General features: G+C 41.6%; 1 long non-coding RNA gene across 1 annotated transcript; it reads left to right on the forward strand.

The window, feature by feature from the left end:
• On the forward strand, positions 1 to 26,529 carry LOC125350369. Its single transcript, XR_007210725.1, has 3 exons — positions 1 to 39; positions 26,193 to 26,255; positions 26,472 to 26,529. It is a non-coding gene; the product is annotated as an uncharacterized LOC125350369 (long non-coding RNA).
• Positions 26,530 to 26,829: the final 300 nt, after the last annotated feature.

The raw sequence follows: 26,829 nt of genomic DNA on the forward strand, positions 1-26,829 counted from the left end.
ATCCTCAGATCTCAGCCTCCAGATTAGCTAGGATTACAGGTGTGAGGCACCAGTGCCTAGCTAATCTACATTTAATGGAGGAGGAGCTTACTATGTGATATGGTCAGTTGCAGAGTTGTCCTTTAGATCCAATTGGTCTAGAGAGAGAGTTAATCTACTAAACCCATCATAGACTGAACCTAAATTGGTGATGTGGGTCAGGAGCAGACATAAATGGACAGGAAATTTTAAAGAAGTCTTTTCAGGACAGAAAAGACTGTCCTATCATGGGCTGAATTGTATCTTTCTCAAATTTGTATATTAAGTCCTAACTGCTAGTACCTTAGAATATAACTATATTTGAGGTAGGCCTTTTAAAGAGGTAATTAAGGTCAAGTTAAGGCACATGAGTGGGCCAGCATCCAATATAACAGTATTTTCATATGAAGAGTTTATGATACATATAGCTTAGTTCAAATAATAGTAATGTGAGCAGAAGTAAGAAAATGGCCATCTGAAAGTCAAAAATTTCAGAAGAAACTAATTGTATCACCATTTTGATTTTATACCTGTAACAGACCTGTGAAGGACTCCATACCTGTTGTTCAAGACACTCAACGTGGCACTTGGTTATGGTAGTCATGGCAGACTAATAGCACAAGCCCCTGCTCCCAATATTTGCATGAAAAGTCACTGCCACCATCTTCCTTACATAGAATATGAGGGAACCTTGGAGAATACATTCATCCACAAAAAAGTAAGCAAGCTGAGGCTAAGAGAAGAACTTGCCCAAGATGAAAATATATGTATTTTGAGAGGGTAAGGGAAGGCAAATGAATATTTCAAATGAAGATGGCCCAAACCTATGTTTTGCTTCATAAGTGGAATACAAAGAATCCAGAAGAATAAAATAACTTGCCCAAGATTAATATATGTGTATGTCAGAGAATAAGAAAAGAAGAACCAGAGCGAAGCATGGTGTCTTAAGCCAGTAATTGGATCTACTTAGGAGGCAGAGGTCAGGAAGATTGAACTGTGAGGCTAGTCCCAGCATGAAAGTTCATCAGACACTTCAATCAATGGTTGGTCGTGGTAGTGCTGTCAACACAGTGACTTAGGGGAACACAAATAGGAGGATCGCATTCTAGGTGCCTCTGAGCCCCAAATAACAAATAAAGGAAAAAAAGGAAAGGGATACAAAAGACAAAGGGCATAAAACAAAGAAAGAAATCAGTTTACAAAGCTTCTAAAATGGAAATTGTCCCATTTTTTTGTGTGTTATAAACTGAAAGATTTACTTCCCATTAAACAAAAGCAATATATTAAAGTGTAGAAAGGCATTGGTCTCTATATTGCTATTGGGTCATGATGAAAATGGGAGGCTTCCATATTGATCCCTTTGAGAGTCGTGTAAAATAAAGACATTTTCTAGTAGCATCTGCTGGAATTTAAGCCACTGTTGTCACAGTTCATTAATTAAAAGTAGCTTTTGTTGGGCACGTGACATGTGCTCAAGACTGTCTATGTCTACGGGGGAGGCTTATAAATTCATGGCCATGGAAGAGGTGTAGTGACAGGGGTATACACAACACTGGGCTTGTGCAAGATCTATCTGTGTTTAGGCCTCAGGGTAGATCAATGAGTAGAGAGCACTAAGCACTGCAAACATTAGGCATATGTTTAAACATGAATCACTGCAAAAGCCTGAGGTTAATGCGCGCGCCTTTCACTTTCCTAATAGGAAATCGAGCCAACCTGCGCCTCCATCCACAGACTCAGCGATGCTTGTGTGGTTTCCATGTGGTCAAAAGCATTAGTTAGGGTCTTGTCCATATCTATTAGGAGGGAGGAAGCCCATTTAGCAAATTAAAATTGTTTTTATTCCCCCAGCTAATTGTTTTCTAATTGTTTAAGTAAAAGGTTTTGGTCTTGATTAGAGGCTTTTAGCAAATGAAATCTGTTCACATTTTACAAGTCAAATATTTAGATCATAGACAGACAGCCGTGGTTAGTAGAGGTTTGGTATGGCAAAGGTTTTGAAAGAGAAATGTTGATGCTGAATTGGGGGCCTTCGTGATGCTCTGGTTTAATTCTTTCATCTTATCAGCATGGGAATGGAGGCCCAGGGAGATCACACAGTCCAAGGGTGGGAGAGGCCAGGTGGAGCCACTCGGGTGAGGAAGGTGCTTGCATGAGGTACATTTGTGGTCAACACAGAAACCTTTAATTAAATATTTAACCTAAAAAAAAACCCTCAAAACAAACCAGCTCAGCCCATGTGTAGACTAAATGGGGCATGCAGAAACATGACTTAATATGTCGTCCAACTTAATAAAAATTATGTGTTTCATACTTTAGTGTAAACTAGTCAGTGCTTGATATTTAACTGAGCAGTTGTTTTGGAAATTTTAACACACTGTCATGATCATTGGAGCTCTGTGGTCTAAAGATACAAACGTGAGGGCTCACACAATCTCAAAATCGGTATTTTCTCACGATGTTTTAAAGAACAAATAGAATGGGGAAAAGACAGTCGATGTGTTGCAAAACTTCTCAAATACCCGGGGCACTGGTGGCTCACACCTGTAATCCTAGCTACTCATCAGGCTGAGATCTGAGGACTGTAGTTTGGAGCCAGCTTGGACAGAAAAGTCCCCGTGAGACTCTTGTCTCCAATGAACCACTCAAAAAGCTTAAATGATGCGGTGGCTCAAGTGGTAGGATGCTAGCCTTGAACACAAAGAAGCTCAGGGACAGTGCCCAGGCCCTGAGTCCAAGCCCCAAAACCGAAAAAAAAATCCCAAATGTCATATTCTGTGTTCCCCAGAATGGTACTAGATCATAAAAGGCAGGAAATAATTTCATTGTCAGATAACCAAGTTAAGCAAGGTTAAGCAGACTGCTTTCTCTTTATTTTTTTCTCTTGTACTAGTCTCTGTTTCTGTCTCTGTCTCCTTTTCATCTCCCTATTCTCCTTCCTGGTTCTTCCTCTCTTCCTCCAACACAAGCTCCCTGAGTTTCTTCTTTCTTCCCTTCCTTCCTTCCTTCCTTCCTTCTTGTGCTCCTTCTCTCTTGGACACCAGAAGCATCAGCACTGTGAATTTCTTAGGGTATTTCTTAGGGGAAGGGAGAAACAGTGTATTTAATTTCCGCCTTTCTGACTTTTTAAATTGTGGCATTTCAAGTGCTAGAGAAGTTGCAGAGTAATGGAAATTTCCAGACAATGTGGCAAGAATGTGGATGGGTTCGATCTATGTTGCACAGCAGTTTGGCAGTGTCTGGGAGAGTTGAAATTGGCTATAGAAACTTTTTCTTGGAATTAGTGTTGCAAATGCACTTCAAGAGCCTCTGGTAGACCATCATCTTGGCCTCTCTCCCTCTATCTCAGTCACCTCTGGGTGAAAGATGGAGTCAGATAGGCAGATCAATACCTGTGGGATTTTGATCTTTACAGTCCCCACTTCAGACTTTTTACAGATGTCTCTGCTTCTTTATCACAGTATCCTTCTCTTGGTAAGGCACTGGAAAATATGGGTTTAGACCAGTAAAGCTAATAGGAAGTATGACACTATTTATCTTTAGTGTAAAGCAACTACTCTTCTATAAGCAAGAGGGAGAGTTGAAGTACCAACAAATCAGAACATTTTTTTCATCTGCCATTCACATCTTCACCGGGTTAGGATGCTTCAGCCTCTATCATTGATTGCACTATATTGCATGATGGTAGACAATATACCACATATCTGAGATCTTCAGCACCTGTTGAATGATTACTATGTATAAATCACTACTCTAAGCCCTTTTATATGCACAATCTTTTACTTTTCCTAACAAGCATGTGAGGTAGGTACTACTTTCTGTGAGTGAATTCCAAAGTGATGCAAGTTACAAAATGTGCCCAAGTTTGCCTAGCTTGTAAGTAGGTAGCAGGGCTTGAAGCCAGACAGAACTACAAAGCATACTCTTATCCCATGGCCCTAGAATGCCTCTCAGGGGAGTATGGTGTATGCTGAATTGAACAAGAGGTTGTGTGAACACAGAGGAGGAGACAAGCATCTGAGATGAGGAAAATGGAAGGTTATGAGAAGTTTGTAAAATATGATGAACATTCTGAAGAACGAATTGGTATTTGTAGGTGGGTAGGGAGAGGGAAAAAATAGCCTTTGTGGACAGCAAGTCACATTAGAATTGAATCCAGCACAGGAGAGATCCTGGTTTCTATCCAGGATCTGGGAAAAGCTACATGACTCATACCAGACACTTCTTCCTGTCTAGAATTCCAGCCTGTCCTACCTGGAACTGCTCACAGCTCCACCCAAGATGTCTTTGCCTTTTCTGCAGGCCCAGTGTCTTCCCAGTTCTACCCTGTCTTTTTAAAGTCCATAGACTCAGTTTCCTTCTTCCTTACTAGAGCTCCTATGCTGTCTTCCTCTGTCATCAGAGGCCACTCAGCCCCTCTTAACAAATGAAGACTCACTTCCTTTTCCAGATACTGGGTCATGTGAACCATTGTTCTTAGAGACTCTAGAGCTGTCTGACACCCATTGGCAGTCCTACAGAAACAAGGTGCCTCAAATGCTTTTGATCCAGGATGGATCTGTGAACAGGCCCCTGGTAGACACAAACTTTCCTTTTTCTTCTATACTCACTTTTGTTATTAACAGCCTTCCAGAAATAGGCTTTCCTGCCTTGAAATATGGGATGACTGAGAATGCGGGTTCCAGGATTTATGGCTCCTCATGGCCCAGAGACATAATTCTTACTTGGCTGCTGTGATGACAAGATTCAGTAAGGTATTAGGCAAGCAAGTCAGAATTACTTGGCTAAAATATGGGATGTCTCTGGCCATTTGGGCCCTCTGAGGGGACAGCTGATTAGCCTTGGCTCATCTGAGGGAGAAGATGCTTGGTGTCTAATTTCCATTTGGCTGACTAGGAAAGGTGGAGATCCATTCGGTCAAGTCTCTCTTGGGATTTTAAGAGAGAGAGGCATAAAAAAAGCTGAACACAGCTGCCACTCAAAGCCACTCACTCAGAGTTTCGATAAGAATTTCTTTCCTTTTTTTTTTTTTAAAGGCATTGTCTGTTTCACTTAACCTCTGCCTTACTTCTTTTCATCCTGGGGAAAAGGGAACAGGAGAGTGGGGTGACGGAGGCTGTAAACCTCCTCTCCAAGCCTGTGAAGGGAAAGAGACTTGATTCAAGTCTGTAAATAAAGGTCAATCTGAGTTAGCATCATGAACGCTCACGTGGTTTCTCAGGAACTTGCCTTGCTGGGTAGTCTCTGGCCTCCCTTGAAGAAGCCATGGCAAAGATCAAACCCTTTAGCTATTTGGTCTCCTGCATCCCATTTGGCTTGGCTCCTCTATCACCCACTGACATTTGAAATGTGTCTATTTGAAAAGGAGAGAAAAAAAAAAAAGAAAAAGAGTACAAATAGGGAAAAAAGTAGGCCGGATATGCTATATCCTGCTAGGCAAGCAAAAGGAATATCCGGCTTTGTAGAGAGGACAGGGTGTGGTGCATTCATTTCTGGTTTTCCTTTTTGTCTTGGTCTTTTCCTGTGTTTCTGCCCTCACACTGCCACATTTACTAATATGATGACAAGGCTAACTTTAACTGTCTGAGTTTGTGCAGGATGTTAGAGGGAGGGGACTGGGGGAATGAATGGATGGAGACTGCTCCCTACTGTAACACAGGGCAGTGCTGTCCCTAGGCTCTGAAACCCTGGCTAGTCAAGGGAGGGAAAGAGGTCAATGGAGGAAGTCACTGGTCTGAGGCAATGACAGCAGACACATCTACACAGGAAGGATGGCCTTGACCTGCCCTCCAGGCCCTAGACCTTAGGAGATTTTCCCTGTGGTCAGGGAGCGTGAGAAGTGGGGGAGAGTCTCTCCACAGGGAATTCTGGGAAAGGGCTGTCTGGGGGTGCTGAGAGCTGGGGATTTTGGTGGTTGTTTCTGAGACCCATAGGTGACTGAGGTCAGCATCTCTGAATCCCTGCTGAAATGCAGGTGCTGAGGCTCTGGGTTGGAGTGGAAGCTCACATTCTCCATCTCTAACTGGCTCAGGGGTATTGCTGTGGTGATGTGGACCACATTTTGGGCAGCAAATGTGCTTGGTTGGCATAAAAGCAGCATATACACGTGAGAAACAAGAGCACGAGGCCTGGAGAGTGAACGTTTTGTTCATTAGTTATTAAGAACAATGTTTTTTAATCCTCCACTAGATTTACAGGTACATGCCAGTGGCCACAAATGATGGAAACCAAGCAACCTATGTATAGGTCTCTAGGCATTCACATACAGTGAGACTAAAGGAAGATTTTAGGAGAAGAACCCCAAGATGTAATACCAACACGAATCTGATCATATAAAATAGTATTTATTAAAATGAACTCCAGGAAATGGAAACAAGAGATGTTTCCCCCCCCCCTCTGTTGTTCTTTTTGTGGATGGGAAGAATTGGGAAAGAGTGAGGGAGGGGTGATATTGTCCAAAAAGAAATGTACTCTTTATCTGACTTACGTAACTATAACCCTCCTGTATATCACCTTTATATTAACAATATGTATGAAAAATAAAATAAAAACAAGAAAAGAGAAAACATTTCAGCTAATTGGATGCCATGATAGGCGGCACTTGGTTTTCTGCAGTTATACATATTCAGTATGCCAAGCACTTTATGATCACAGAGATCTCTTCTCAGTGAGAAGTGGTCCCTATCAGATCATTTCTCAAATGATTATCCCTGCATGGACTAGAAAAGAGGACCCTGGGGGTTCTTCTTAGAGATGTACATCCTGCAGTTTTCTCTTCCATCAGAAGAGGGAGGAGTAGGTGGTGATGAGGGAGCTTGTGACTTGGTATTTATCTAAACTGCCAATAGGTTTTTGGGTACGTTGAAGTAGTGAAATGATCAGGTTTTTCCTTGAATCACAACAAGAGCAGGAAGCCCCATATGAAAAAGGAGATTTTAAAAAAAGTTTTAAGGGGCTGGGGATATAGCCTAGTGGCAAGAGTGCCTGCCTCGGATACACGAGGCCCTAGGTTCGATTCCCCAGCACCACATATACAGAAAACGGCCAGAAGCGGCGCTGTGGCTCAAGTGGCAGAGTGCTAGCCTTGAGTGGGAAAAAGCCAGGGACAGTGCTCAGGCCCTGAGTCCAAGGCCCAGGACTGGCAAAAAAAAAAAAAAAAAAAAAAAAAGTTTTAAAAAATAATTTAAGAGAAACAAAAACAGTATAAAATTTACCTATCACTTAATTTGAACATCTTCATGTGTCTTCTTTCAGACTTTCTCCCTGTGTATCATAGAAATGGAGGTGGAGGCATAATTGTACCTAGATGCGAATTAAAAAAATCCACAGTGTATGTAAAAAGCTATCTGAGCGTCATCAACAGGCATTTTAATGATATCCTCCTGTATTTTTCTCTTTGAAACCGACTGTCTAGAAGTATTTTCTCTTTTGTGCTTCTCCAAGTAAAGTGAAGTCTCTTTCCAATTTAAGAGAAGGAAGTTCACAAGGTCTTCTGGGGTCTCACATGGTGACTGGTTGAGCTCTCACAAGAATTTTCATTTCTTTATCTAAGACAAGAATACTAATGCTTGCCCTAACTCATACACTGAGATAGTTCCAGAGTTCTTTTTTTTTTCTTTCTTGCCAATCCTAGGGGTTGGGACTCAGGGCCTAAACACTGTGCCTGGCTTCTTTTTCTCAGGGCTAGCACTCTATTTGCACTCTACCACAGCACCACGTCTGGCTTTTTCTGTTTATGTGGTACTGAGGAATCGAACCCAGGGCTTCATGCATGCTAGGCAAACACTCTACCACTAAGCCACATTCCCAGCCAGTTCCAGAGTTCTATTAGAATAAAATTTACATATGGCTCTAGATTATTGGTAGAATGATAAAATTTAAGACACTATGGGTATTTCCTCAAGTCCTTAACAAAGAATTCTAAACTGTCCTTTCATTATATTAAAAAAAAAAAGATTCACTTTTAAGATAAAGACAATGCCCTAGACATTGTCTGTGAGCGTCTACAGAGATGGATTGGTCTTAGTTACATAGGGGGCCTAGTTATGCATCATGTAATCCAGTGCCTATCATATGGGTCAGGTTAAGAGTTGTTGTGTTAAGCCCAAGCAGAGAAGCAAGCCAGTGGGAAGGAGGGAAGGAAGGAGGGAAGGGAGGAGGGGAAGAGAGAGATAGAGACAGAGAAAGAGAAAGAGAGAGAGATTTTATTCACGGAGATTGATTGATACATATAGGATAAGGAAGTTAAAAGCCCATCATAGGGCAGACCTTCAGGGAGGGAAGATCAGGGGCAGTGTAGAAACCTCCTAAGAACAGGCTTGTCTCATCTTTCTCTAAAGAACAGTTCAGCTTGCTTTTAAGGCCTTCCAATTGGTTCACTCAGGGCTACCAGGATAATCTCTAAATTAAAGTCAGCTGATTAGGATATCAGTTACTTTGCAAATCTCCTACCATGGCAGCACCCAAATTAGTGTTTGAATAAGTGGGGGCTGTCGTCTAAGCAAGATATCAGCCATTCACATCTCCTTAAATCGCAGTTCAACTCCAGATAAAGACAATGACTGAGTTTCATTTCCATTTCACAAGATGTACCTGTCTAGAACACAAATGAGAAGAGCCATGGACTTTCTACCACTACCATTTTTAATTCCTACCATCTTTTGATTACCTTTTCTTAACCATATTACTTTATAATTTGTTATCTTTTCTCACTATCATTCCTTTACAATTTGTTAACTTTGATTTTCCCTAGATTTCTAAAGATTTCTTAGTTTTTTCCATTATTTTTATTATAGAAAATCAACATCACAGTAAGACAGTAATCAACTTAAAAAAATTAATTGTCAAAGTGAAATACAGAGGGGTTACAGTTTCATATGTAAGGCAGTGTGTACATTTCTTATGAAACTTGTTACCTCCTGCTCATTTTTCTTTCACCTTCCCCCTCCCCAGTTTCCTCCTCACCCCCCCAAGTTGTACAGTTGGTTTACAGCATATTGTCTTCTAAGTACTGCTTTTGTCTTGGTTTGCCATTTACCCTTTGTCTCTCCATTTTGATGTTCCTCTTCCCTTCCCTAGTTCTGATAAACATATATACACTACCCAGGCTACCAAAATCAGTTACAGTGACATCAGGGGTAAAACCACAAGGAAGAAAGACAAAAGAAAAAGGCATAATTTCACATGGTATATTGAAAATAACAATAATGATAAACCACTTATTTCCATAACTTGGAGTTCATTTCTCTTAGCTTCATCTTATGTGTTCGTATGTGCATAGCTATTGAGCTATTGTGATCTCCTTCTAGGACTATCCTAGACATATGCTAATTATTACCAGTGAGGGAAACCATAGAGTCTATGTTTCTTTGGGTCTGGTTCACTTCACTTAGTATGATTTTTTTCCAAGTCTGTTCATTTCTTTATGAATGGGGCAATGTCATTCTTTCTGATAGAAGCATAGAATTCCATTGTATAGATGTACCACATTTTCTTGAGCCCTTCATCTATTGAGGGGCATTGTGCTGTGATGAACATAGTTGTGCTGGTAGCTTTAGTGTGGTCTTGCTTATAATCCTTTGGCAAATGTCCAAAAGTGGGGTTGCTGGGTCATAGGGCAGCTCTATGTTTAGCCTTTTGAGGAACCTCCACACTGCTTTCCAGAATGGTTGAACTAGTTTACACTCCCACCAACTGTGTAGTAGCGTTCCCTTTGGCCACATTCCTGCCAGTATCTCTTATTATTAGTTTTCTTGATAATGGCCATTCTAACTGGGGTGAGGTGGAATTGCAATGTTGTTTCGATTTGCATTTCTTTTATAGTAGCCAACATTTTGATGGCTCCCTTCCTTGAAACATTTTTTCTTAGGTAATGCTAGCTAGATATAGAATGCTTACCATTACCATGCTTATTACTAAATATGTCTGTTTAGTATTCCATTTAATACTCAACAACCATATGATGCAGTTCTTATTATCTCCACTCTCTATGTTAGGAAATTGATTCTTAAAGTTGCACAGGATTATGCAGCTTCTGCATGGCAAGGATAGAACTGAGATTTCATTTCAAAGACAATGGTCTTTAGCACAATTAAGATAATTTGAATGTTCCTACTATTTCTTCAAGAGTGGTCTCTAGACCATCTATATAGAATCATATGATATAAATGCAGAATCCCTGGCCAACTCTAGCTCTAGTAAATCTGAATATTTGGAGATAGGTCCAGTAATCATCAATTTAAATATATTCCCAGGTGACTGTTGTATTTGGAGAAACTCTTTAGAATAAAATGAAAGATTTTTTGAAGATAGACCATCTTGGTCATTGCTAGGTTCTGGATACTGATGGTGTTGAAAAGTTGTATTGTCAAATGTTGACAAATTAACTTCCTCGATGGACTGGGAACCAAAAGCAAGGAGCCCTTCCATTGTTTAGGGAACCAGTTCTGCTAACCAGGGAAGTATGTCCCCTCTGCAGGAGAATTTTCCTACTTCCCCTGGACATTCCATTAGAAATGGGTCCTTCTCCATGTCACACATCACATACTCTGGAGACAGGTGTCATCACATATGGTAGTTGCTCACATACATCCAGATACAGCCAGTTATTACAGTTATTACTATCCCTAGTATACTAAAATGGCATTGGATGGGTCAGTAGTTCAGATTACAGTGCAGCTTTTGGTAACAAATATATGCACTAGAGATTTATAAGACCTTTCATTATCTTGTGTGTAAAGGCAAGAGTGGGGGAGGAAAGGAGCCCAGAGGGACTCTGAAAGGCATATGATTAAAAAAGAAAAGGCAAGGGAAAAGCCTATTTTCATTCCCAAGCCAGATCAATCATGATTCCAAGGTGATCTCTAATCAAAATCTAGCATATGGTTCTTATTAATTTGGGGCAATTCCCCTGCCATCCAGTGCAATAAAAAGGATATCATAAAAGATTGATGTCATAAAAGATTGTAGCATCCCTTATCAAACTAGCAAACAAAGAGTGTAAAATCCAAGGTAATGAAATAAGTCGAATTGCTTCACCCTTCCTTCTCTAGCTTTTATTATTATTATTTTTATTGCTGGAAGTTCTGAAAGGATGAGATTCAGGGCTGGGTTATGAATAGATTTTAAGTCAATTCCATTTCCAATACAAAGCTCATATCAAGGGCCCAAACTTCTCAGCAGCCTCAGTGGAGAGAAAACAAGTATTGTCATTATGCCCTGATCTACAAGAATGATTTTCTCACACTCAACTTATTCCAAGGCAGAAAAACACTGAGTTCAGAAGGCTTTTGTGGTTACTTGGTTTGGCCACCTTCTCTCTCTTTCTTTCCTTTTCTGCAGAATGGTTCATGTTTGTTTTCTCCAGAGGTAAACCTAAGGACAATGGAGTGTGGACTCCCTCCTGTAAAGCCTGGTCATACACTGTTGGGATTCTGGTGCTCTGGTCTATTGGCTGGGCCACTGAATACCTGGAAAGAATGAGGGTTAATACAGGAAGAGATCACACCCACCTGTGTGTGTTGTTGAGTCATAGGTGACAGAGGCCAAGAGCAAAAAGCAGAGGTTAGGGATCTTTCTAGGTGTCTTGGTAGGTATGTTCACACAGGTATCTTCATGTTCTTACACATCCTCTGAAGCAGAATTATTAAAACTACCTGATAAATAAAGACAGTGCATCTCAAAAGTTCAATAATCCACTCAAGCCTATATGGCTGGTGGCAGATCAAGAATTCTAACCAGGCCTATCTGGATGGGAAGGGCAGTTTTGTTTTGTTTGGATTTTTGTTTTGCCATGCACTGGGACTGCTGGTGATGGCTTTTCCCTCCAGCCAGAGAAGCAAATAGAGAAGGCTGGAGGAGGCAGAGAAGAAAGGGCTTTCTCTTCCATTTCTCTACGTTCAGCTTTTGTTGCAGCCAGGTTTTGTGGACAAAGGAGGTACTTTGCGTGACCCTCTTCTTATCAGGGAAATAGATTTGGTTTTTCCCATGAGAGCATAGGGTTCACCCTGCTGAATGCAACCTTTCTGGTGAGCTAGCACTAGAACATTTTTTTGGAGTATACTTTGGACTCTCAAGCTGTTGAACACCGTGGAGCATTCAGTAGAAGGCGAGTATTCAAAAGCAGGGAAATCCTGATGGGGAAATCCATAGAGAAATGATCATGCTATTTTATGGGCAAGGGGAGATGTTAGCTGGGAAATACAATAGGTGTAGGAGATTGGCTGCTGGCTTGCAGATGACCATATTCTCACTGTATCCTTAACATGGCACAGGGAAAGGGCGAGAAGCCTCTTGCCTATCATTCTCTTATAACAGTAATGGTTTGATCACAGGATGATCATTGGTTTGATCGTGATCTTATTTAACTTCAATTACTTCCCAAATACCGACCCACTGGAGTCAAGGTTTCTATATGTAACTTTGGAGGAGACAGTGCACACTGAGACCACACTAGGGGTGACTGCACCCATGGGATGTGGTCTGCACTTTCTGTTGATCTAGTCCTTGGGAAGATGTGAAGGGAGAGGCCCAGCTAGGTGAGAACAGCAGCTGGAGGTAAAGCAAGCAAAGATAAAGGGTCCCCACCACCTCTGGGCTTCTTGAATTGCTTTGAACCTCATGGCTGTTCTGTGAGAAAGCATACAGGCAATGTTCTCAGCTGAATCAACTGCATTTCAGGCCATAGTAGCTAGCATACAAAAAAATCCTTTCCTATCGTTCATAGGTTGTTTCAGCCAACCTCTCTGCTAGAAACAGAAGAATTTGTTTGCAACTGAATATCCTGCTTCTAAAAGCTGAAAAACATCTCAGAGATAGTTTATGGAGTGCCTGGGTGCTAAGAAGGGCAAGAAAGAAATTCAACATGCAAGAGACTGTTTAGGAAGAAATACTGTAGGTTAGAGTTTGGCAGACAAGAGGTGGGTTGCTAATAGGGCTAACAATTTAAAGGAGGATATCATCAATTGTAATATAAGTTTAGCTTTCATCCAATGAATTTTAATAGTAGCATTCACCAATACCTGCAGGAATCTATAAGACACAGAAAAACCTGCCCCGAAACTTATTTGATAGTCGCTAAAGCAAAGTCTCTGGTATTATCTCAGCTCCATTTCTGAAACGCATTATTTTCACACAAAACATTTTAAATATAGCTCTAGAAATATGCATATCTCTTGTAACTCACTGCAACCTGAATGCAGACTCGCTTTGAGGAATCTTTTTTTTCTCTCTCTTTTTTGCATATCTTATTTTGTTATTCAAATGATGAAGCATATTTTGCATGAAGTTACACCTTTTTAGAGACAGATTTTTGTTCTGGAAAATTGGTGCGGCATTTCAATTTCTCGCATCTTTACATAACTGGTTTCTTGTCAGCAGCTGTAACTGTGTTTGACAAGCCAGCTCTCTAATCTAGATCCCCGCAGGTTGTGGGCTTCAGTAGGTTTCCACAGCTCTAATTAGGAGGCTCCACTCTCTCTAAAAAGGAGGTATTTCTCAAGATCCTGGAATATTTCTCTCACCAAATTTTGATTCACCATACAGACCCTTGTCACCCCAGAGTCAACTTTGTCCTCAGTTTAACCTTCAAAGGGGAGCCTGACTGGCCTACTAAAAAGAGAGTGTATTCCTCACTAGCCACCACAGAGAGATCAACCCAGCCACCCCCAAGTCGGCTATAACCCCAGCTTGTCTGACTGGAGAAGTTCAGCCAGGAGAGGGAAACCCAGGAAGCTTTCCTTTCTGTTCTCTTTTTAAATGCAGTTTTTGACATTAAAAGGTGACATTTGGTCCTCATTATCAAATACCAGCATCACTGGACTGCAAGCCAAGTGCTTTTCAGAGAGGTGGCTGTACAATGCCCACAAAGACATTGGCTCCTTGTATCCCTGGCCCATGGAACTCTGGCCAGTGTTTTCAAAGATGACCCCGTACACTAGCAGCCATTGCATCACACAACTGAAGGAGACACCATCTACTTCTGCATGCTGGGCTATAGGCCTGCCCCTTGGGTTGTATATTAAAACAAAACAGCAACACCATTAGGCACAAAGACATCCTACCAAGAATCTCCGTGACTCTACATTCAGATGGGACTCTCCCTGGCTATGATAATCATCACCACTTCTTAAAGCCACTAAGCTAACATCTTTTCTAACAAGCACTGATGAAATCTGAAATTTCATTATTACCCGTATCTATATTCGTATTGCTGTTCTAACAAGTTTCCACAAACTTAATAGCTTAAGTAATATAAATGCATTAACTTACAATTCTGTAGGCCAGAAGGCTAGGATGGGTCTAGCAAGGTTCAGGCAGGGCTGTGTTCCTTCCCGTAGGCTGTAATCAAAGCGAGTTCCTTTTCACATTCAATTAGATGTCGGTAAGACTCAAATTCATGCAGTTGGAGAACTGAAATTTCCACTTTCTTGCTAGTTTCTAAAGCCTGCTTCCTGTCCTTATACGTAGCTGGCTACAGCTTAGAACCAGCAATCTCTGAGCTTCTGCCACTAAATCTCTCTCACCACAGCTGGGTGGGTTCTAGGTGTGATAGGATTGGGCTAACCTGGATAATTTGAATTCCTCTCCCTGTTTTCAGGTCCTAACTCAATCAAAGCTGCAAAGTCCTATTGGGCACCTCACATGACATATTCACAGGTTTCTAGAATTAGGGTGAAGATGCTTTTGGGAAAACACTGTCCTGCCTACCACATTAGTGATTTAACTCTTCTGCTTCTTCAACTGTTTCAATATTAAAACCAATGACTCATTGAGAACCACGGTGCTTTTGATGTGATTAATAGATTATTGTTGTGGTCTTCCATCCATTGAGAGATGCGTTCTCATTTAATCCTTTTGATGGCCTATGAGGAAGTATCAATGCACCAGCCAAGAAGGAAATCAGCTGCCAGTCCCAGAACCATAGCCAATATCAGGATATTATTTGAAAATAAAAACAAGCCAAATAGCAACTCGATGATGCCACCAGGATCCCAGAGATTTTTCTATAGTTATTAAGGGTATGGATTCTGAAGGCACTGCCTGGGTTCTTGACTTCTGTAAGTTTCATTTTTGTATGTATGTAAGGATCTATTTTTTTTTTTTTTTTGCCAGTCCTGGGCCTTGGACTCAGGGCCTGAGCACTGTCCCTGGCTTCTTCTCGCTCAAGGCTAGCACTCTGCCGCTTGAGCCACAGCACCGCTTCTGGCGGTTTTCTGTATATGTGGTGCTGGGGAATCGAACCTAGGGCCTCGTGTATCCGAGGCAGGCACTCTTGCCACTAGGCCATATCCCCAGCCCCTAGGATCTATTTTTACATATGTACATAATATAAAAATATGTATATAACATATATATATTTGTATATACACACATAGAGAGAGAGAGCTAATATACTCATCCAATAGGGGTGGAATAAATGTACCTACAGCCACATCTGTGCACGTTAAGTGCTCAATTTTGATTCTTTTCAATGCTATCTTTTGCTTCCTCATGTTTAGCATGTCTTTGTGTTTTGTCACTTCATGGTTGCAGCATGGTTGTTGTAGAGATCACATCTAAGTTCTAGGCTGGATAGAGTAGGAAACAGCTCTCTTGAAATGATTGTGTGCTCATTAAATACCACTTTACCCTCAGAATTTTTGTGGAAATCAGGGACAGTGATGCTAAGTGACATAGCCCTAACCCCCCTAGGCTAATGTACAACATGCTCTGTGAGATCTTCAATAACACCCCATGAGGTCAAGTAGCAGAAATGACAGGAGGCCAGCAACTGGCTGAGTCCCTCGGACTGCCAATGACAGGGTCAGTTGTCACCCCTTGGCCACAATGTCTGATTTGGGGCTGTTCCTTCTTCCTCACAGTCGAGAAGGGAGGTGGCTGCCTCCTCAGTGATCACATCCCCACCCCTACCTGTTTCTCTATCCTGGTCCAAGGAGCTCACTGGATCTGAATGACAGCGGAATAAAATCTTGAGCAAGTCCTCACAGGAAGCCAGGTTTCACTGCTAAGGACAAATGAGTGAGTCAGATGCCAGGTTCCTGAGGAAGAACCGCACTGCTTGTGAAAAGATCCTGGTGGCACCAGCAACAAATCCTGGTTTCCCCACCTCCAGGACAAAGGCTTGGTTTGTGATGGGGGAGGGGTGAGATGCCAGCACCAGCACGGGCAATGTTCCCCCTCAGGGGACAAAGCCTGGATTTGTATATGTGGTGCCTAGGGAGGAGAGACAGTTCACCTGCAGCTAGGCAAAGGGCCATTGATCTACAGTGTTCTCCCAGGCTGCTTCCATCCTGTCACTTGCTTTGGCAGCACACAGCCCAGAAAGCCTTTGAAAATGGATCCCAAAGCAGTACGGCCACACCTCACAGAGGCTTTCCCTTTAAAGCCTGGGAAAAAAATTACTGTGAAGAGGCATAGCCCCAGGCCAAACACTGTCCTACTGAGAAGGTCAAGAGAGGGTCAGAGAATGGATATAGAAAGGCCTCTTTGAGAGGAGGTCTGGGTCTTCATCCCCCCTCCTTCTCCCAATCTTTCACTTAGGGGTACAGGAGGCAAGATGGTGGGTGGGTCCCTCATTTCCAATCACAGAGAAGGCTGCTTATCAAAGGGATTTTGATGCTAGGTGATGGAGCTCTTGGGAGCCTGGTGCGGGGGAGGTAGAATATGACTAAAAGCTGCTTTAATAAAGTGCGGGGCTGGCTTTGAGCTGCACTCTTCATAAATCAAAGGGCAACACCACAGCCCTCTCTGTATATCAGCAAGACTCTGCATCGTGGGGCTGGGCAGCCCTTAAATCTAATCGACAGCTCTTTGAGCGAAAATCCAGCCGTGACTGGAGGAGGGGAGGGGCTGCATGCTGGAAAATATCCTAGGGAGTGTGTGCATTTCCCAGGTGATAAGCATGCTGAATGCCTTGCAGCAGAGAAGCCTTGGAAAACAATTAGCCAGGGAAGCAAGATAACCTGTTGAAATTATGGCCTTGCACTTTATGGCCCTTAATAAATTTTCTGGCAGTCTCTTCCAGATCAGGGTCTTGGTCTGCTTATACTTTTAATCGTTGAGGGGATTAAGTCATCAAAGTTTCATCTACCTGTCTGACTTCAACAAGAAGTACAACTTATTTGCCTGGATACCTTTCAAAACTGCTGTCTACATAGATTCTAATTTAATATATAGTGGAACTAACACAAGACTGCCTGTCGCTTGAGTAGGAAATGTCAAAATCTGCATTTACACGTTCTGAATTATCTTTAACACTACACACACTTTGCATGGCTATGAAGAATAGCATACAACATAAACCATGAAGAAAGAAAAGAATTGAGAAGGAGATTTATTTATTTATCTCCCTTGCTTGTAGAAAAGAGAGGAGCAAGGCTGAATTTGAAACCAGAGTAGCCACTATCCCATCCATACCTGGCTTTGGCTACTCACAGATCCTTAGTTTTCTCATCTGTGAAGTGGGGTCATACCCTATTGATCTGAAGTGGAAAAATGACATGAGTGTAGGAAATGAAGATTTTAGTTCTATGTACTTGGTAATGTAATCAGGCTGATTTTAATTAAATGCTCATTTTTATGACTCACTGTTTCAAGTACTTAAGCTAAGAGAGAGAGAGAGAGAGAGAGAGAGTGTGTGTGTGTTATTGGAGTTTGACCTTAGGGTCTTACATTGTTGCTTGGCTTTTCTTGTTTAAGACTGGGACTTTACCACTTGAGTCATACCTTCACTCTCTGCTTGTTGGTAGTAAATTGGGGCTCAGAGTCTCATGGACTTTTCTGCCTGAGCTGTTTTGAAAAGCAATCCTCAGATCTCAGCCTCCAAGAAGCTAGGACTACAAGTTTAGGTTACCAGTGTCCAGTTCTAAGTTAAACCTAGAATCCCTATAGAACTTGCTTTTGTATGGTTCTGTTTTCTCATAACTGAGATGTCCCCTGGGGAAACTGAAAAAAATATTTAAGCGAGTGTGTGGCACTTACTAAGCATGAGAAAACTATTGGCTATCATTTATTATTATTAATCTATTAACTTCCCTCGCTCTTTAATCATATATATTTGGGAACCTCATGTTCTTAATTTTCAGGGCCTTGAGGGCAGAATCCCAGGCTTTTCCATGTGTTCCATGAAGTATCTGTTGGGCTATAATTGAGTGTCATTTTATTTTTGTACTTTTTATTAGATCGAGTAGGCAGAAGAGCTCCATGGACAGATATTGATAGGATCTATCTAGTTAAAACTATTTTCAACTTAAGTATTTGGCCTACATAGGGAAAGTTGTTACTATATAATAATGGAAAAATGCTCATGGTGACAGCAGAAGCATCTTTAACTCTGACCAATGACTTCAGACATTCTAGTAGTTAGGAAGACACAAGTAAAAAGCATATTTAATAAAGCCGGGTGAGGTACCCACCCATGTGCCAAGCAGATAGCCCACCTTGATTGCTCAGAACACGGTAGGTTCTTTGAAATCCCCATAGTAAATAAAGGGTTGTCTCCAGAGATTTTCTAGGCCACAGTTTCTTCAGCTGTAAAGTAAGTCTGAACCTGCTATCTTTGTGAGAACAGTCAAAATATCTGGGACCATAATGTAAATTATGGCAGCACATAATGTAAATAGTAATTAGTCAGAATCAACATGCCTACCAAAAGAGATAGGCATTTCTTTGCTCAGATACAAAGAAATCTATAGTTCCTTTGGATATGTTTAAATAGCTTTCATTAAATCTTGATTTTAGTGCTAGTGGGTGTAGGATTCAGTTGCTTTATAAAAAGTCAGAAAGTTGTTCTGATTCACCATCAGTACTTGTTGAAAGGAATGGGTTAATGCAAATGATTACAAAGAGCTTGCCTAAAATCCAAGGAATTACACAATAATAATAGTAATTTTCTGCAACTAAAAGTCTTTCCATCTTAGCAGGTTGTAAGTAATACATTTTCTCTTTACTTCAGTCTCTTTTACCCTCTAAATAATACATTACCCATTGCATTTACAATCTTCTGGCCTGATTTTTCCATGTTTTAAATGACTCTGGCCTATCCACGTGGGCTAACACCTTTCACCTCAAAAGTAATACCAGGCGATCTTGAACAACAGGGTTTTGAGATTTACAGTTTGGGTTTGGATGTAGAATGTCAGCAGAGCAGCAATTCAGAGAAAGAATCCTCACACCTCATTTCTTCATTCAAATGAATTCAACAAATATTTCTTGAGCACATAGTCAGAGCCAGGCAATGTGTTACAAATGTAGAATGCCTTAGAAGGCCACACAGCCATGGAAACTAATCATTGCAAATACAGGTCATAAAAGTTTTATTAAGGATCTGCAGAAAGTATCTTGCTAACCTACAGTGTGGAATTACCAACGCTGCCTTGGGAGGAGGGGAATAGAAAGCTTCTTAGTTGGTTTAGTTGCAGATAACCTGAGCCCCGTCTGGGCAGTTTAAACAGAAGGGGACTGAAGTGTTTGCAGAATTGTTGGAAGAGCTAAAGAAGCAGGGTTTAGGCACTGCTCCTAAGGAAAAAGTCTCATAAAAACATCACAGAAATGGCTGAAGAGGATTGCTGAACTTTGCAATGATCACAAAGTCGAGAGGCTCAATGTGCCAGTGTTCCAATGATTAGCAGCAGAAAAATGAAGCTGCCCCAGGTGTGACCCAGGCTAACACAATGGCTGACCTTCACAGAGACTCTTGACCCCCAGGAAGTAAAAGCCTGCGTAAACCAAGATTTCTGTGACTATGTTTGCCAGCAAAAGCATGTGTAGCCCTCAGTTCTACCTTTTAGTGTTTTGGCATTACTTTGTGGAAGATGGGCTTCACTTGGAATGAAGGTTGTAAAGAAATCTGGAAAATGTGGCTCCAGCATTAGTTCTGCTAGCCTGCAGTGAGCTCTGATACCAGGAGGTAGGGCGGGTCTGAGTGGCCAGGCCCCAACTTCTGACTTCAAAGACTATGGTCAAAGAAAGGATTGATCTGGGACTTCAGGGCTGAGTAAGGATCCATATGACAAGGCTGGGTGGGGGATGAAGTCATTTTCATGACAGGCAGTTACCATTCCTGTTGTTGCCATGGTGCAGAGCTGTGAAAGTGTGTGTCCAGGTCAAAGAAACAAAAGAAAACTCAAATAGACAGTAGCGCAAAATGTGAAATGAGTGAATGAATGGTGAAATGAAGAAAGAGAGAGGCACAGGGGGCTGATTTTGAAGGACTTGAGACTTCTGACTTAAAGATGAAACTAAAAGACACAAAGAGATACGGAGTGTGTGTGTGTGTGTGTGTGTGTGTGTGTGTGTGTGTGTGTGTGTGTGTGTGTGTGTGTGATGTACATATGATTCTCTGGAGGGAAAAGAAAGCACTCTAGTTTGTAGCTTATGCCAATTTTTGTGTTGTAAATATTTCCAACAGGGCCCATTTCAACCTGCCAACATGTTATCATTGAGTGCAGAGTTGGGAAGAGATGCATATAATTAGCCTTTCTTCTTTGTACTTTAAAAAATGAGCATATATTGATTGTACAAAGGCGTTTCATAGTGATTATTCTATGCACGAATATAAGGTACTTTGGTCAAATTCACCCCATTATTTTTTATGTTCTCCATCCTACCATATTTTAAACAATTTTTTGACCAGTTTTATATTTTAAATTTCATTTTAAATGCATATGAAGTACTTTAATTATACTGACACCCCTTTCATTTTCTCCTTTCTTCTTCTCTGTTCCTACTGGTTCTGATCCAGATAATCCTACATTTTATACTTTTGCCATTTGTGTGTTCCCAGTTATCTCTTCTATACATTGAAGACCACCCAAAACATGTCTAGCAGTTTATAACATCATTTTTACAAATGATGTTAGAGAAACAAGTAAAATACTTATCAAAGGCTACATAACTAATCAATGGCTGATGACTAATCAGCGTGTGATTTATCTTTATTTCACTGCTGTAACTGACTAGTTGACTGTGATTTTTTTTGGGGGGGGGGGTGAAGCATGCTGTTACCATGTAGCCCAGACTAGTCCCCAACTCAAATTGATCAGGGTTTGAAATTGTGCATTCCAGTTTCCAAAACCAATGTTTTCCCAACAAGACTATGGTGCCTTTAGAAAAAGAATTCATGGTCAGATCTCTGTCTCAGAAAATCCCTCTGGCAAAGAGTATAGAGTATGGGTTAGTGTTGTACCAAGAAAGAGCTTTAGATGATTATATACACAAATGAGCACCTATATATTCCAATACATTTTTACTTACAAGAACAGGTGGCAGGCCTGAATAGTTATAGAGGTAGGTTGGGGAGAAGGAAGGAAGGCTAGAAATAGGGAGGTTAATCCAGAAGTGAGACTAGGCATGTCTCGACATCAGGAAGTGTTCTTGACAGGGTGGTTGTATGGTCTTGGTCTTCCATCTCATCATTCAGGTATGATAAGCAAGTCACCTGGTTTGTAAATGTGGACATGGTGGTATCATTGTCCAGGACGGAATTTCCGGGAATGGGTATCTTGGAGAAATCTTATTTTCAGTTTGAACATGTTCAATTTCAAGTGCTTGTTGGGCTTTTCCATTCAGATGTCCAGTAGCAAAGGGGAAATGAATGAACTGTAGACTCAGATCTGAGCTCTGCTAGGAAGTTTAGAGGTGGAAGCTGTAGCTGTCTTGCTAGAATTATGGGGATCACTGAGAATAGGCCTGGAGAATGAAGGAGCTATGGAGAGACAGGGCTGGTGTTTGCAACATTTGATAGGACAAAGATAGGTGGCTTCAGCCTTTGTGATAAGTTATCAGTGTCAGCCACCTCCGTGTGTGCTGTGAGGGGACGCTGAGCTGCCACTTCAGGAAGGGCTATTGTCCCAATCTCCCAAGGATGGTTCCTAGCTGCCAGCCCTCTTTGGGATTGCCTTAACTCAGAAAGCTGCCTGACCTGTAAATCTTTCCTCTTTCCTGGAGGTAGTCATGCCTGCTAGTCTATCCAGCTCCCTCCTCCTAACTTGGCCAAAAGTTCCCTGTGGGTTGACTGAGGCCAGTGTTGGGATTACACTGCAACTCAGCTTCAACTTCAGCCCAATCCTGTCTCCTGCATAGACATTGAACCCATGTGTATGGAATCTCATGTCAGCACCTGCTTCTTGGGGAATCCAGAATGTGGCAGAAACTCCTTTCTCTAGCCTTTGGCCCTGGTGCTCTTATGGGTGTTACTTCAAACTAGGGGACCACTAAATGTTGGTCCAGTGTAAGAAGACGGAGGCCCACATATTCATTCTTCAGGTCCTCAAACAGCCCAGTGGTAGAAGTGAAAAACCAAGACACTGGTGCATTACTGACTGAACAAAGCTTTATTTTAATGCAAAATAACACAAGAAAAATTTATATATTCTTTATAGAACAACATCCAAAATGTTTTCTTGGTGTAAATGGGATCATCTTTAAAAAAAAAAAGAAATTGTAAAGAATTCATTCTCCATCCCCATATGCCAAAATATGATTTCATGTAATTCATCTTCAGAGCACACGAACAGACTTGGTATCATAAAGGCACAGGAAACACTAGAAAAAGCGAGGGTATAAACAACAGGTTTTGTTTTATGTTCCAGTAGTAAAAAGCACTGCATATGGAACAGAACACTTTCGGAGTCAGGGGATGGACTGAGAGTCTCTGGGGTTGCTCACTTCCTTCCCACTCTGTACTCAGAAGCCAAGTCAGGCTTTGTGTGACTGTCTGACTGAGGATATGAGGGAGAAAGAATTTCACTGAGAAGCCGTAGCTGCGTGGGAAATTTTAACCTTATTTTAGATATCTGAGTTGCGTCTTTCTCTTTTATTAGAAAGGTGACTTCGTAGGACTATTTTCCCAGATACTCCCCTTTCTGGTTTCACTGTGATGTTCTTTGCACCTAAGTCAGCATGAACTGGAGTGCAGAGAAACACTAGCATGGCTTTTTCTGACTCCAGTGCCTAATTGCTTGAAATCTGGACTTTGTGTTCTTACAGAGTCAGTCAGCAGTAGGGTGTCTACCCAATTTAACAGCAGTTTGAAGACCATTCATTGCATGTCTCAGAGCTCAATGCTGATGGGAATGTTATACACCACACACACACACACACACACACAAACACACACACACACACACACACACACACTTTACATTCCAAACTCTCCAGTTCTCTCCATCCTCCTGAAATTGGATGATATTCCTTCCAAAGTAAAGGAATATTGTGCTTACAGACAAAGGGAAAAATGACTCTTTGTAGGCTTGATCTCTCTCTGCATACCAGGGAAAAGAGAAATGAGCTTTCTTGATCCTCCTAAAGTTAACAGGTGGATTTCCTTCAGAAAGTATGCTATTTAAGAATTTTGCCAATCTTTAGGAGAGATAATGGATCTTATTTTAATTTACTTAGTTTAGTTGGCAGTTGAAATAAAGCTATACTAAAAGTTCAAATCTCCTTTATTTAAAAGCAGACCTTCCTCTGTGGGGACAGAGGGTCTCTGGATTCCTACCGTTGTACCTTGCTCTTAACCTTTAGTTCATTCAATCTTCTGGGATCCAAATATATGTTCCTAAAAATCTAAGAATAAGAAGTTTCAGGATGATTCCTCCCCACCCCCAATTTTTTTGTTTGCTACTGAATCACAACTTAAAAACACTCCTGCTTTAGAGTTTGCCTTCCAGTCCCTGATTTGAAGTGGTAAGGCAGGACAGTTCCACAGCCCCAATGGCTTGGTAGATTAATGAGTTGCCGGTGTCTCCTTCTTGTAGAGGATAGAACTGTCTTGAATCTAAAGGTTTTCAGTGGTGTATTCTACTTTATATTCTTTCCAAAAGGGAGAAAAATGGGGATCTTAAAATATCTAGTGACTCGAGGCCAAATATCATTTTGAAGGTTGAATGACCCAGTCAGATCCACAGCTGGGCAGGTATATGCTGATGGTTTTGTAGTGCAGTATGCCACTCTATTTCAGGGGGACTATTAGAGTTCTGCACTACAAAGAGACACTTGACTGAGTTATCCCAAAGCCAAAAATATACCAGGAGTGATTGTTTCCTGCTTTTGGGCACCTGCTGATTATAACCTGGACTTCTAACTGCTCTAAACAACCTGCTCTCCTGAACATAATCTCAGAGAGGCGATAGCTTAGAGGGCTAGTGCACAGGCATTTATGAAGCTTACATCAGAGTTGTTCTTAATTGTTGCTCAGCTTGATGTAGCCTCTGTCACAAACAGAATGGTAATTTCTTTAAGGCAGTATCAAATGGAATGTTATATTTCAATCAAGAAAAGCAAGCTTTATAATCTTTTTGTTGTTGTTGTTGTTGTTCACTTTAATCGTACCTTCATATCCCTGACTGCCCTGGAAGATCAACAGTGATTTCAGTGACTCTGCATACAATACAAAGTGTGGAGCTTCCCCTGAGCTCTGTGCCCAGGAGGTACTGTGCATCTTAGGAGGCCATGCTGGAGGTGGGAACCTGGGCATGCTTCATGTGAGGTTCTATTCTTCAGGGCACAGGTTCTTACCTTGCATTTCCTGTGGCCACACCTTAGTAGCCACACTCTTATTCCAGGAGCCTCTGGCTTGGACATGACTGGTAGTCTATAAAATCTTGATTAAAATATAGAATGCATTGAAAAGCTGATTTTTAATGCTTCCATACCAGCTACATGTCCTGCATTTTATCATTTTCTTCTTTGAGGTTGATTTAGCATAAGGGAAAGGCAATGTTTACCATATTGGCACAGAAAGGCTCTAGCTCACTCACACCACACTTTGGGTGAGTTGAGCCTGAGCTCAACATCTCTGAACAAATTACAGATCATCTGAAGGTACTTGGCTTGAGATGCCAAAGGGCAAAAACAACTGGATAGTCTGTTTTTCAGAGGACCACAGTGATTGTGGTTTGGAAAATGATTACTCTTGAAGTCCTGTAAACCATACTATTTATGTCTAAAACCAGCAATAGCATCACTTCTCATAATAAAACTCAATTTTTTTATGTGTATGAGGTGTCCTGGGGTTTGAATTCAGGGTGTGCGTGCTGCCCCTGAGCTTTTCTGTTCAAGACCTGGCACTCTATCATTTAAGTCACAACTACATTTCTGACTTTTTTGGTGGTTAATTGTAAGAGTCTCCTGGACTTTTCTGCCTAGGATGGCTTCAAAACTTTATCCTCGGGGCTGGGAATATGGGCCTAGTGGCAATGAGTGCTTGCCTCATATATATGAAGCCCTGGGTTCGATTCCCCAGCACCACATATACAGAAAATGGCCAGAAGTGGAGCTGTGGCTCAAGTGATAGAATGCTAGCCTTGAGCAAAAAGAAGCCAGGGACAGTGCTTAGGCCCTGAGTCCAAGCCACAGGACTGGCAAAAAACAAAAAACAAAAAACAAACTTTATCCTCAGATCTCAGGAGTACAGCGAGGATTACAAGATGACCCAGACTAAAGACCCAGACTAAAAGACTAAATTGGACCAGATGGATATCCTGTGTAATCTATAATACTAAATTTATCAAATCCTGTAAGTTGGAGGTATCCTATGCTGGGCCAAAATATGTCTGAACTCAAGACCTTTTGAGGGTGAAGGTGGCGAAGGGGGGCGGGGACAAAAAGAGAATATAAAAAGGCTTAGGGTGTTTTAATAGCCACTGAGACATTCAGATGGCTGCTCTCAAGTTTTGTTATTTCTCTGTCTTTCATGTATGTTTTGATTTGGTCAGGCTTTTAGCTTTATTTATTTATTTATTTATTTAATTATATATTTATTTGTTTAGCTTACAGGCACTGGGTTTGAACTCCAGGCTTGCACAGGCTAGACAGATGCTCTTCCACTTGAGTCACACTTCCAATTTCAAGTTGCACATTTTAGATGTTTTCCTTCCTTCCTTCCTTCCTTCCTTCCTTCCTTCCTTCCTTCCTTCCTTCCTTCCTTCCTTCCTTTCTCCCTTCTTCCTTCCCTCCCTCCCTTTCTCCCTCCCTCCCTTCCTTCTGTCCTTTTTTCCTTGCATCCATCCTTTCCCGCCCCCGCCCCCCTTACTTCCTTATACTGGCACTGGGCCTTGTTATGCTCAAGGCTGGTGCTCTACCATTTGAGTCTCATCTCCACTTCCAATGTTTTGGTGGGTTGCTGGACTTTTCTACTCAGGCTGGCTTTGAACCTTGATCCTCAGATCGCACAGGCATGAGCTGCCAGCACCTGGCTGGATGTTTTACTTTTGTAGAAATAGTTGTGAAGCTCAAAAGTAATTGGGGGCTGGGGATATGGCCTAGTGGCAAGAGTGCCTGCCTCGGATACACGAGGCCCTAGGTTCGATTCCCCAGCACCACATATACAGAAAACAGCCAGAAGTGGCGCTGTGGCTCAAGCGGCAGAGTGCTAGCCTTGAGCGGGAAGAAGCCAGGGACAGTGCTCAGGCCCTGAGTCCAAGGCCCAGGACTGACCAAAAAAAAAAAAAAAGTAATTGGGAGGCAGTTGTTGTACATGAGTTCTTTTGAGGATTGGGTTTTAGCTTCTCAAGCCATAAAAACCTTCCTTTTCTACTTGGAGGCCTTGCCCTAACATATGCTAATGAACTATGGCAGATACAGATTGATTTAATCATATACTTCTCCCTTTCTTTCTTTGCCCTTCCTCATCAAACTTCCCAGACAGCATTTTTATCTTCCATCCTCTAGACTGGTAATCACACATGATTGAACACACACACACACACACACACACACACACACACACACACACACACACTGCCACCACCACCACCACCGATCATTCACTATCATCCATTACTGCCAGTGGCCAATGTCCAGTGGCCATGG

Source organism: Perognathus longimembris, chromosome 4 (genome assembly GCF_023159225.1).
Source record: "Perognathus longimembris pacificus isolate PPM17 chromosome 4, ASM2315922v1, whole genome shotgun sequence".
NCBI classification, from domain to species: domain Eukaryota; kingdom Metazoa; phylum Chordata; class Mammalia; order Rodentia; family Heteromyidae; genus Perognathus; species Perognathus longimembris.